This window comes from Thermobia domestica, chromosome 7 (genome assembly GCF_964235325.1).
Source record: "Thermobia domestica chromosome 7, izTheDome1.hap1.1, whole genome shotgun sequence".
NCBI lineage: Eukaryota > Metazoa > Arthropoda > Insecta > Zygentoma > Lepismatidae > Thermobia > Thermobia domestica.
Window position 1 is genome coordinate 244519992 of NC_137460.1, and position 9585 is coordinate 244529576.

Here is a 9585-nt window from a genome sequence, read left to right on the forward strand (position 1 = left end):
GTCGATGTTAATGAAATTATATAACATTTAACATTCATGTCTTTACATTTATGCTGTACTTTGATGGAAACAGAGTATGCAGTGAGAAAACACACACACATTACAAATTTATCGTCACAATAACTAAATATTATCGAATATCGGAAGAAATACGATAATTTCTTCCGATATTCGATAATTTTTAGTTATTGTGACGATAAATTTGTTTCTGTAGTCTGGCAACGCTGCTTCCAATTGACATTCCATGGATACCTGAATAACTTTGTTTAGGTTCAGCCTTTCAACACAGTTCTGGAAATCTTCCAGCATCACTTCAGCAGTAGAATGTCCCATGAATGCTGAACCATAATACCAGCTCACCACCTGTAACTGAAAAAAGTAAGTTTAAGTGCGATTGTTGTACAGAAATTACACTATCTGACCAAAGCACTGTTTTTATTAAGTAAAAATAATGAAAACAGTGCTTTGGTCAGATAGTGTATTTCTATCGTATACAGAGGTTGTTTCCGATCTAAGGTGACGAAATGAAACACCCTGTACAGCACCACCAAGCGGGAAGAGAAGGAAATTACCAGTCGTGTGGGCACCTTGGACCATTGACTGTGTGTGACAGATGTGGTAAGTGCATATCTGGACGAATGCCGCCGTAAATAAGTGCTTTTTGGGAGGTCTACATAACTACCCTTTCCAACGTAAACACTGCGTGCCAGCCTCTTAGAGTGGAAACTTCGCTGAAGGGCAATTGCCAAGATGCAGGGCCACCAAATAGAGCACTCTCGATAGTGGCGACATGGTTTCTCTTAAGATTAGTTTAGCTTCAAATCGTCACCATAGATTGGAAACAACCTCTGTATTTTGTTTTAAAAAATAACATGGGGGGCCGCGGTGGCTCAGTGGTACAGCGTTCACCTCTGGTGCTTGGGGTCCCGGGTTCGATCCCAGCCCCCACCAAGTGAACTTTCTGGTGGACGAACACCGTGTGCGTGAGTTTTCTCGGGGTTCCCCCGTTTCCTCCCACTTTCTTCATTCCACCATTTCATTCATCTGTCATCATCACCGTCTCCTTTAGTCTAACCGGCATATTCGTGGGACGTAAAACTCAAAGATTTCGTTTTTCATTTTTAAAAAATAACATAGAGTTCGTAATCACTGATATGATAACTCACAATATCAAGTTTTAATATAAATCTTACTCAAAACAGAGGAATGTGATTTTCGTCATATCGAATACTTCATTTCGCTTCTTTTATTTTAAAATCTTGGCATGAGACTAGTAATCCGGAACATTGACTAAAACAAAGTTCTGATATCCGTGCAACTAATCCCCTCCAATCTCAATCAAAACCAATATTCCCCAACTTCGGTAGGACCTTAGTTATACCTCCATATGTTTCTGTTAGAGCTCAGAACATTAAGTGTCATGAGTCTAAAGTGCCTCTGCAATTAGTTCCTTTGCTTAATTATGATTACAAATAACTAAGTCGCAATTAATAATATGGCATACTGTGTCTGTACCACTTCTTTAGCATCGTATCCAAATAACGGTGATTTCACTATAACCAAAGCTGTATAAGTTGAGGAGATAATCTTAAGTATTACCTTTTAAAGTGTCAAAAATGGCGAATATTTCGCACATGTGAGCCAAAAGTATGCCTAATCAAGGTTAAGTAAAGCTATTTTAGTTACTTTTAGAAATAATCTACACATCATTACACTTAGAATGATGCGAGTATTTAACAACAAATTGGTTCTTGTATTTAAAACTAACACTAAAATTTTCAGTAACATCTATTTACTCTGTTGTTAATATCCCAAATGCGAACGTGGATATCCATCTGTTTCATAGCTTTCGTTGAGTTCAAAGTTTCACGAAAAAGCAGAACGTAACTTGGCTGCGCAGACACGTAATCTTGAAGGAGATTTTTGAAATATGGCGCTAAACCAAACACACTTAAATATGAACACTTAGTTTCACCACATGAAAACTGTTTGGCCACATCATTGGCGGGGAACATAGAGGTAAAAAGACTATAAATGTTTTGACAAGAATTGTACGAGTAATGCGATGTCACGACTTTCATTGCCCAAAGTACTTAAGCTCGCAAACAATCGTTGCGTGTCACCTGAATGGTTGGTGATGCAATGGTGGATGGCAAATCGGCTTTACTAACTTCTTTCCGTTCATTACCTACAGTAGTTTTCGGCTGAAAAAAATTCTGCACTGTACCGCTTCGGTTGTTTGTCAAAGCCAAATGTTTCTTTACCCCTTCATGACTTCGAATGGCAGCCTCACCCATGTTCAAACACCGAACACTTTTGAGCAAAGCACACATTTTGCACTGTATTTATCCGGACTCACAGTCAGCCACTTTTTATATTCTTTTTTCTTCGGCCAAGTTTCACTGAACGTGGATTTGCCTTTAGGCATTTTTTTTTTTTGGCTAATCGTTAAGTAAAATAACAGGAAAAGTATCGCTATTATTCAACTACATGAACAAAGCACAATCTATCAAACGAAGATCGCCAGTGAACTAACTGGACATTTCTCTTTCCTTCCATCCTTCGTAATGGATATTGCTCTTAAGGAACCGTAAACGCATAGTATACACACTGTTCAGTCTAATGCACTCTCGCTTTTATACAATGTCATTGCAGATTAAGATGTAACGTTGCCTAGTTGTTACTTCGACTACACAAAAAGATCAAAAACATGATACGAGAAGCAAAATGGTAATGATTTTAAATCAATACACTAAGCACAGGAATCTCTAATGAACACATCTCTCCACAGAGCGGAAATGTATTACACCGAACATGGTGTATACTGTGCGTTTCCGTTTACTCAGTCCCTTAGAATGCGGCACTGAGAGGGAAATATCCTAGGTCTCGCAATTTTTATTTATCAGGACTGCTTTCGTTCCATTCTATTGCATGTAATTGCAACTAGTTACGAAATCGAAAAACTTCCACTTTTCCAGGGTTTTTCCAGGACTGTAAAGAAATTCAAGGATATTACAGGGTAATTTCAATTTCCAGGGGCGTGGGAACCCTGCATTATATAATACACAGAAATTAATTCAACCTGTGTAACCTGCTAAATTGTCCATTAAATCATCTCCTGATTTTTTTTTTTTTTTTTTTGCATAAAGCTACCTTGTGATAGTATAAAGGGCACCCACAAGTAATTTTATCCAGTATAAACTAAGACTAGTGGCCATTTTATCCAGTGTATACTCAGAAATCACGGGGGGTTATAGCCCCCTTGGATCCGCCACTGTATATATATATATATATATATATATATATATATATATATATATATATAGAGAGAGAGAGAGAGAGAGAGAGAGATTTACTTTCTTGCAGTCAAGATATTAAATTGCCGGTCACAGCCAGACAAAGTACATGTATAAGCTTCCTGGTTTCGGAGAAGAGTTCTACTCAGTATCCTTTCCAGGAGTACGAGTTTAAAAACTTGTGGTACAACCTAGAAGATTTGATACAGTTTTTCTCGACTGTGGTCACTCACATTGGTGCCAATGACTTGGCTGAAAGGGCGAAAAATGCACAGTTTGATCGTGAAGCTGTCCTTGCAGATTTGGATGAGCTCATACGCAATATCAGAAATGTTCACTCATATTGCAATATTATTTTTTCAGGTATGAAGGTTATCTTTCTATTTGAACATACTTTTCATCTTGTCAAAATAAATTGTCGCACTGTCGTTGTACTCACACATTAAGTTTCAAAGTAACTTCCACATTTACTTCTCTGTAAAAGCCTCAGTACATTTATTTGTAAATAGAATTGCAATGAAATGCATTTATTTTCAATTTCTTTTAAGCTTAAAAGAGTCTTGAAATGAATTTCTTATCCCAAGTCTTTAATTGTGTCTAAGCTCAAGCCTAATCTCTTCTGCATATATGTTACAATTTAGAATTTTTTCTTAGTAGTTCTCTCTCCAATAAGGGGCTGCTTTGAGAGTATTTTTCTAAGTTGCCTTACAGTTATACGTTATGTTGATAAATGTTTTCATTTTATTAGTAGTTTTCCATTGATTACAATATCTGTAGAGCTTTATAACACATACTGTAGAACAAATATTAGCACGAACATCAATTGTTGATCGCAGTTTACCCCTACGATGTAACTTTGCTTTTTTAAAATTTATTTTATTTGATGTTTTAATATCGGTGGAGGAAGAAAAAGCCTTCGTAAATACTTTGTGTTGAATATAATTTATTCTGAAGGGAAGATAGGTTTTTGAAATGAGTATTCTATTTAGTTTTAGAAATGCTTATTCTGTTCCTGATCTGTGTTTTCAGATTTTCATATCGTCGAACTATGTTCCGTAGGAAAAAAAGGTAAAATAAGTACGTTACAAATAAAAATAAAAGATGTACTTTGTTGCCGATTCTGCCGCAAACAAAATCATCATTTATCACATTTGGGGCTGCGGTGGCTCAGTAGTAGTGTGTTCACCTCTGGTGCATGGGTCCCTGGTTCCATCCCAGCTCGCGCCAAGTGAACTTTGTGGTAAACAAACACCGTGGCCGTGTGTTTTCTCGGGGTTCTAACGTTTCCTCCCACTTTCTTCATTCTAACATTTCATTCATTTGTCATCACCACCATATTCTTTAGCGTAAGCGGCATAACCATTGGAGGTACAACACTAAGATTTCATTTATCACTTCTATTTCAGTCAATATTTAGTTGCCTCATGGACATGTGTTTGAAGTATGAAAAAGTTAATACAAATGACAAAACTCAGTACACAACACTCAACATGGTTAGGAAAGGATATGGTGAGAAACAGCTAGAAAATTTGTGTAACTGCTTGGTACCATGTTCTGATCTGATACTAGTTGTAGAGAAGAGAGATCGCAAACAATATCGTAAAGAGAAAGCAATTTTCAATACATTAACACTGGAATTTCTGATATGTTACCGTATCTTTTTCTAGTTTTCTTTAAACATTTCTTTAATGAGCCGATTGTGGTTTGAAATTTGTGTATACTTAGTATTTGAACAGTTCGTCGCATTCTGTATAATCACACATTTTACTTAAACCTATATTTGTTTTTATTCTTTCGTATATAGCTGTTTAATTTTGTGTGAGACCAAGTTTCACATACACATGTACTGCATACTTTATTACTTAACACAGACACTGTTCACTCTGCACTATCTTTGTGCATCAAAATGCGAAAGAAAATTTTATTCCAATCTTATTTATTAGCGGAAACTTTGCCTTGTTTAATTTTCATGAAACAAGAGCTTGTATTATTATGAATAAAGGTTAAAATATATTCCCCAAAGATAATATAAAAATACGAAATATTGTTATTTATTTATTTATTTGTAAACGGCATACATAATTACAATCCTACAATAGCCTTATTAACATAATATTTTAATACGATACCATTATTCTAAAATAAAATAGACAAGAAAGTAAAATAAAATAAGCAAGCTACAGACAAAACGAGACAAGATAAAAAAATACAAAATACAAATAACGTAAAGATACAACAAACAAAAAATAAATGTAAGTATAAGCACTTTTCTGCAACTTGTACCTATATTAGAAATGCACTACAAATATTAATTTGAATTCATTATTTCAATTCACAAATATTAATTTCAATTCAATACTATTCCATATAAAAGGACATACCAATAATGTTTTAGTTAGTATTTTTATCTTTTGAGTGTACACATTACGAGCAAAATCCATTTCAAAACATTAAGGCAGAGAGCTCCAAATCCATACATAGTTGTTATTTTTTTTTTTTTCAGAAAAATCAAGGATCGGCGAACTTTGAGTAAAGTTAGTCTAAAGTATTTTCTTAGTATAGTATTGGACAAATAATATGGGCAATATCTATTATTAACCTTGTAGTACAGAAACCTTAAAAATTTATTTTGTGTATGTTCTATATCATGTATATGTTCTTTATAATAAGGATTCCAAATAATAGCTGCATAATCCAATTTACTCCTAATTAAAGAGAATTATAGGAATTTCTGGTTTCTTAAAATATTTAGTATTTCTAATTATAAATCCTAGCAACTTGTTTGCATTACTTACTAACTCCTTATAGTGAGTTGTAAACGATAATTTTGTATCAAAATAAATTCCAAGATCTTTAATTGAATTAACTTCCTCGAGTTGACAATTATCAATTGAGTAATTTACTGTAGAATTTTTCTTCCTTGTGTAAGACATAACTTTACATTTGTTTATATTTACAGTAAATGAATTTCTAGCACACCAGGCAAATATGTTATTAATGTATGACTGTAATATTATTTGGTCATTTTCATTGTTAATTGTTCTATATAATTTTAAGTCATCGGCAAAAAGAAGACACTCAGAATCCTTGACTACGTTTGACAAATTGTTAATCACAATTAAAAATAACAACGGACCAAGATTAGATCCTTGTGGGATTCCTGAAGTAGAAACGAATTCTTGAGAAACTCTATTATTGAAAGATACAAATAAATGTCTTTTGTTTAAGTAGGAGCAGAAGAACTTCAGTATTTTTTTTTTTTTGAGAAGCCAAAATTGTACATCTTTTTTTATTAGAATCTTGTGATCTACTCTATCAAATGCTTTTACAATATTCATATATATCACATCCACACGTCTATTTGCATCTAACTGATCATAAATACATTTTACAAAACTTAATAAATTTGTTATTGTTGATCTTCCAGATACAAAACCATGTTGTAGCTGCGATATCAAAATGTTCGTAGTATTAAAAACAAATTACTTGAGTGCTCATTGAATCTAGATGAGATAAGGGAACTGGATTGTTTCGCAGTGACCGAATCGTAGCTGAATGAATCAGTGAACGACAGTGAAATTAGCTTTGCTAATAATTTCACCGTTTATCGTAAAGACCGCATAACTCGTGGAGGTGGAGTGATGATTTGTGTAAATAATAAGTGGAAGAGCAAGAGAAGACTGGTTCTCGAACGGAATTGTGAACTCATTTGGGTGGAAGTATTTATTCCAAAGCGTCGTTCTATGTTTATTGGGTGCTTCTATAGGCCGCACAAGAATACCCCCCAGCACATCTTAGAAGCTTGCCATGACTCACTGTTACATGCGTTGTCACACGGTGACGTCATCCTATTGGGTGATTTCAACCTTTCCATCACGTGGCAGGACAGCAAGCATGGCGTCGCTAAAGATGGAAACGACAGTTATTTCATGGACTTGGTCTAGGTCAACATAATATGCATAATACCTGCAATAATAGCAATCTTGACTATATTCTCTCTAATTTAGAACCTCGTTGTGTTGTCCCATGCAGAAATCTTTTTCCCTCGGATCACGATTCCTTGGATGTTTCTTTCGATTTCCTCCCCTCCACTACTACAAACCAGCCCCTCAAAAGTAGGTCACAACTTCTTTGGAAGAAAGCCCCCTGGGGCGACATCTGCCGGGCTATTGAACTGTTTCCTTGGTGTTTGCTAGAGGTAGGAACTGTTGACGACGCTGTGGACTTTGTCCACTCAGCCATAAAGGACTTTGTGCCGGTGAAAGCATCAAAATCAAACAGGTTTCCGGTCTGGTACGACAATGAACTTCGTAAACTTCTTAAAAACAAAAAGCTTGCCTGGACTCTATGGAAATCACATCCGAGTGACTACACATACAAAAACTTTGCTAGAATTAGAAGCCTTGCCAAGAAGGTACAGCGGCGTAAATATTTTGAATACATGGACTCAATTGGTGATTTTACTGTTAGTAACCCTAAAGTCTTTTGGTCTGTAATTAAACCTAGAACAAAATCTCCGGGCATACCGGCAACAATTCAAGATGAAAATACTGAAACGAGTGATGATCAAAGACCCGACCTCTTCAATAACTACTTCTGCAAAACATTTACTTTCCTTCCCTCTACAACCCATCTCCCCCCTCTCCACCCCATCTGTTCGGACACCTTATCCATTCTCTCTACCACCCCGGGCGAAGTTCTGGCTCTCTTGCTATCGTTATCTCCACATAGATCACTTGGACCTGATAAAATTAGTCCTCTCTTTCTCAACAAAACTGCTTCAGTTATTGCGGTTCCTTTATCTATTTTATTCAATAGATGCTTCAAGGAAGGGTATTATCCCACCAGTTGGAAACTTGCTCACGTGACCCCAATATATAAATCAGGACTTAAAGATCATGTATCCTCCTATAGGCCAATATCTCTTCTTTCTGTAATATCAATTATCTGCGAAAAAATAATCAAAGACAGGCTACTTAAATTCACCTCACCTTACATCCATATTTCTCAGCACGGCTTTCTACCGAAAAGCTCAAGTCTCTCAAACTTAAGTACTCTTCTTTCCTGTGCAATCAAATGTATGAATAACAATACTCAATTAGATGTTATCTACTTTGATCTCTCGAAGGCCTTTGATTCTGTCAGTCACATTCATCTTCTTCATAAACTCTCCAGTAGATTTAATGTACATGGCAAATTTCTCTCTCTAATCACAAGCTACTTGAAGGACCGTAAACAGAGAGTTGTTCTTTCAGGGGCGACTTCTAACCCCCAACCCGTGATCTCAGGGGAGTGTGCTTGGGCCTGTGCTGTTTGTCCTGTATATGGATGATCTCTACACGCACTTATCTGCTCAACCTGGTGGCCTTCTGCTTTTTTCTGACGATTGTAAGTTATACAGAGAAATATCGTGTCTCCATGACACAATTGCTCTACAGGAAGACATAAATTACCTTACAGGTTGGTGTGAAATGTGGCACTTGAAACTCAACATTAAGAAATGTGACAGTATTACTATTACTTTGAAAAAGTCTCCTGTTCCCTCCACATACCATATCAACGATTCCCCTATCACACATTCTGCTAGTCATAACGATCTTGGTGTTGGGATCTCCTCAATGCCACCGAAGAGGACATCAAGTCGGAAATAGCGGACCAACACGTTACAGAGGTAGCTCGCATCAAAAGTAAGAAGTCAGGTGAACTTGTCGCTACTCAGTCACTGATTCTTACTTTTAGTCTGCCCACGCTTCCGGAGTCTGTGAAAGCTGGTTACTATCGTTTAAAAGTTCGGCCCTACATACCCAGTCCTCTGCGCTGCTTTAAATGTCAACATTTTGGGCACACCAGCACCTCGTGTAATGCGAGTGCTGCTCTTTGTGCGATTTGTGGCCAGGGTAGTCATGGTGCGGAACCCTGTAAAGCGACCACGCCCTTCTGTGTTAACTGCAAGGGAGAGCATTCTGCTTGGTCTCGGGAATGTTCAGCTTATCAGCGCGAGAAGCGTATTCGAGAACTTATGGTAGTCGAGAAGATTTCTGCTACAGATGCGAAGCGTCGATTGAAAGAAAGCCTTCCTTCCTCGCTTTCTGTGCCCTTCGCTGCTATTTCTCGGAAATCTGTAGCTACACAGACCGTCGACGTTTCCGCCCAAACGGACTTGATCCCAAAGCGTAGTTCCCCCTCCATGTAGCGGACCGTCATCGTCGGGGAGGGGGTGGAGCTGAGAGGGCGGCTTAATAAGTTATTCATTTATCACCCCTCATCTTCATCTTATTGTATGCCCTCT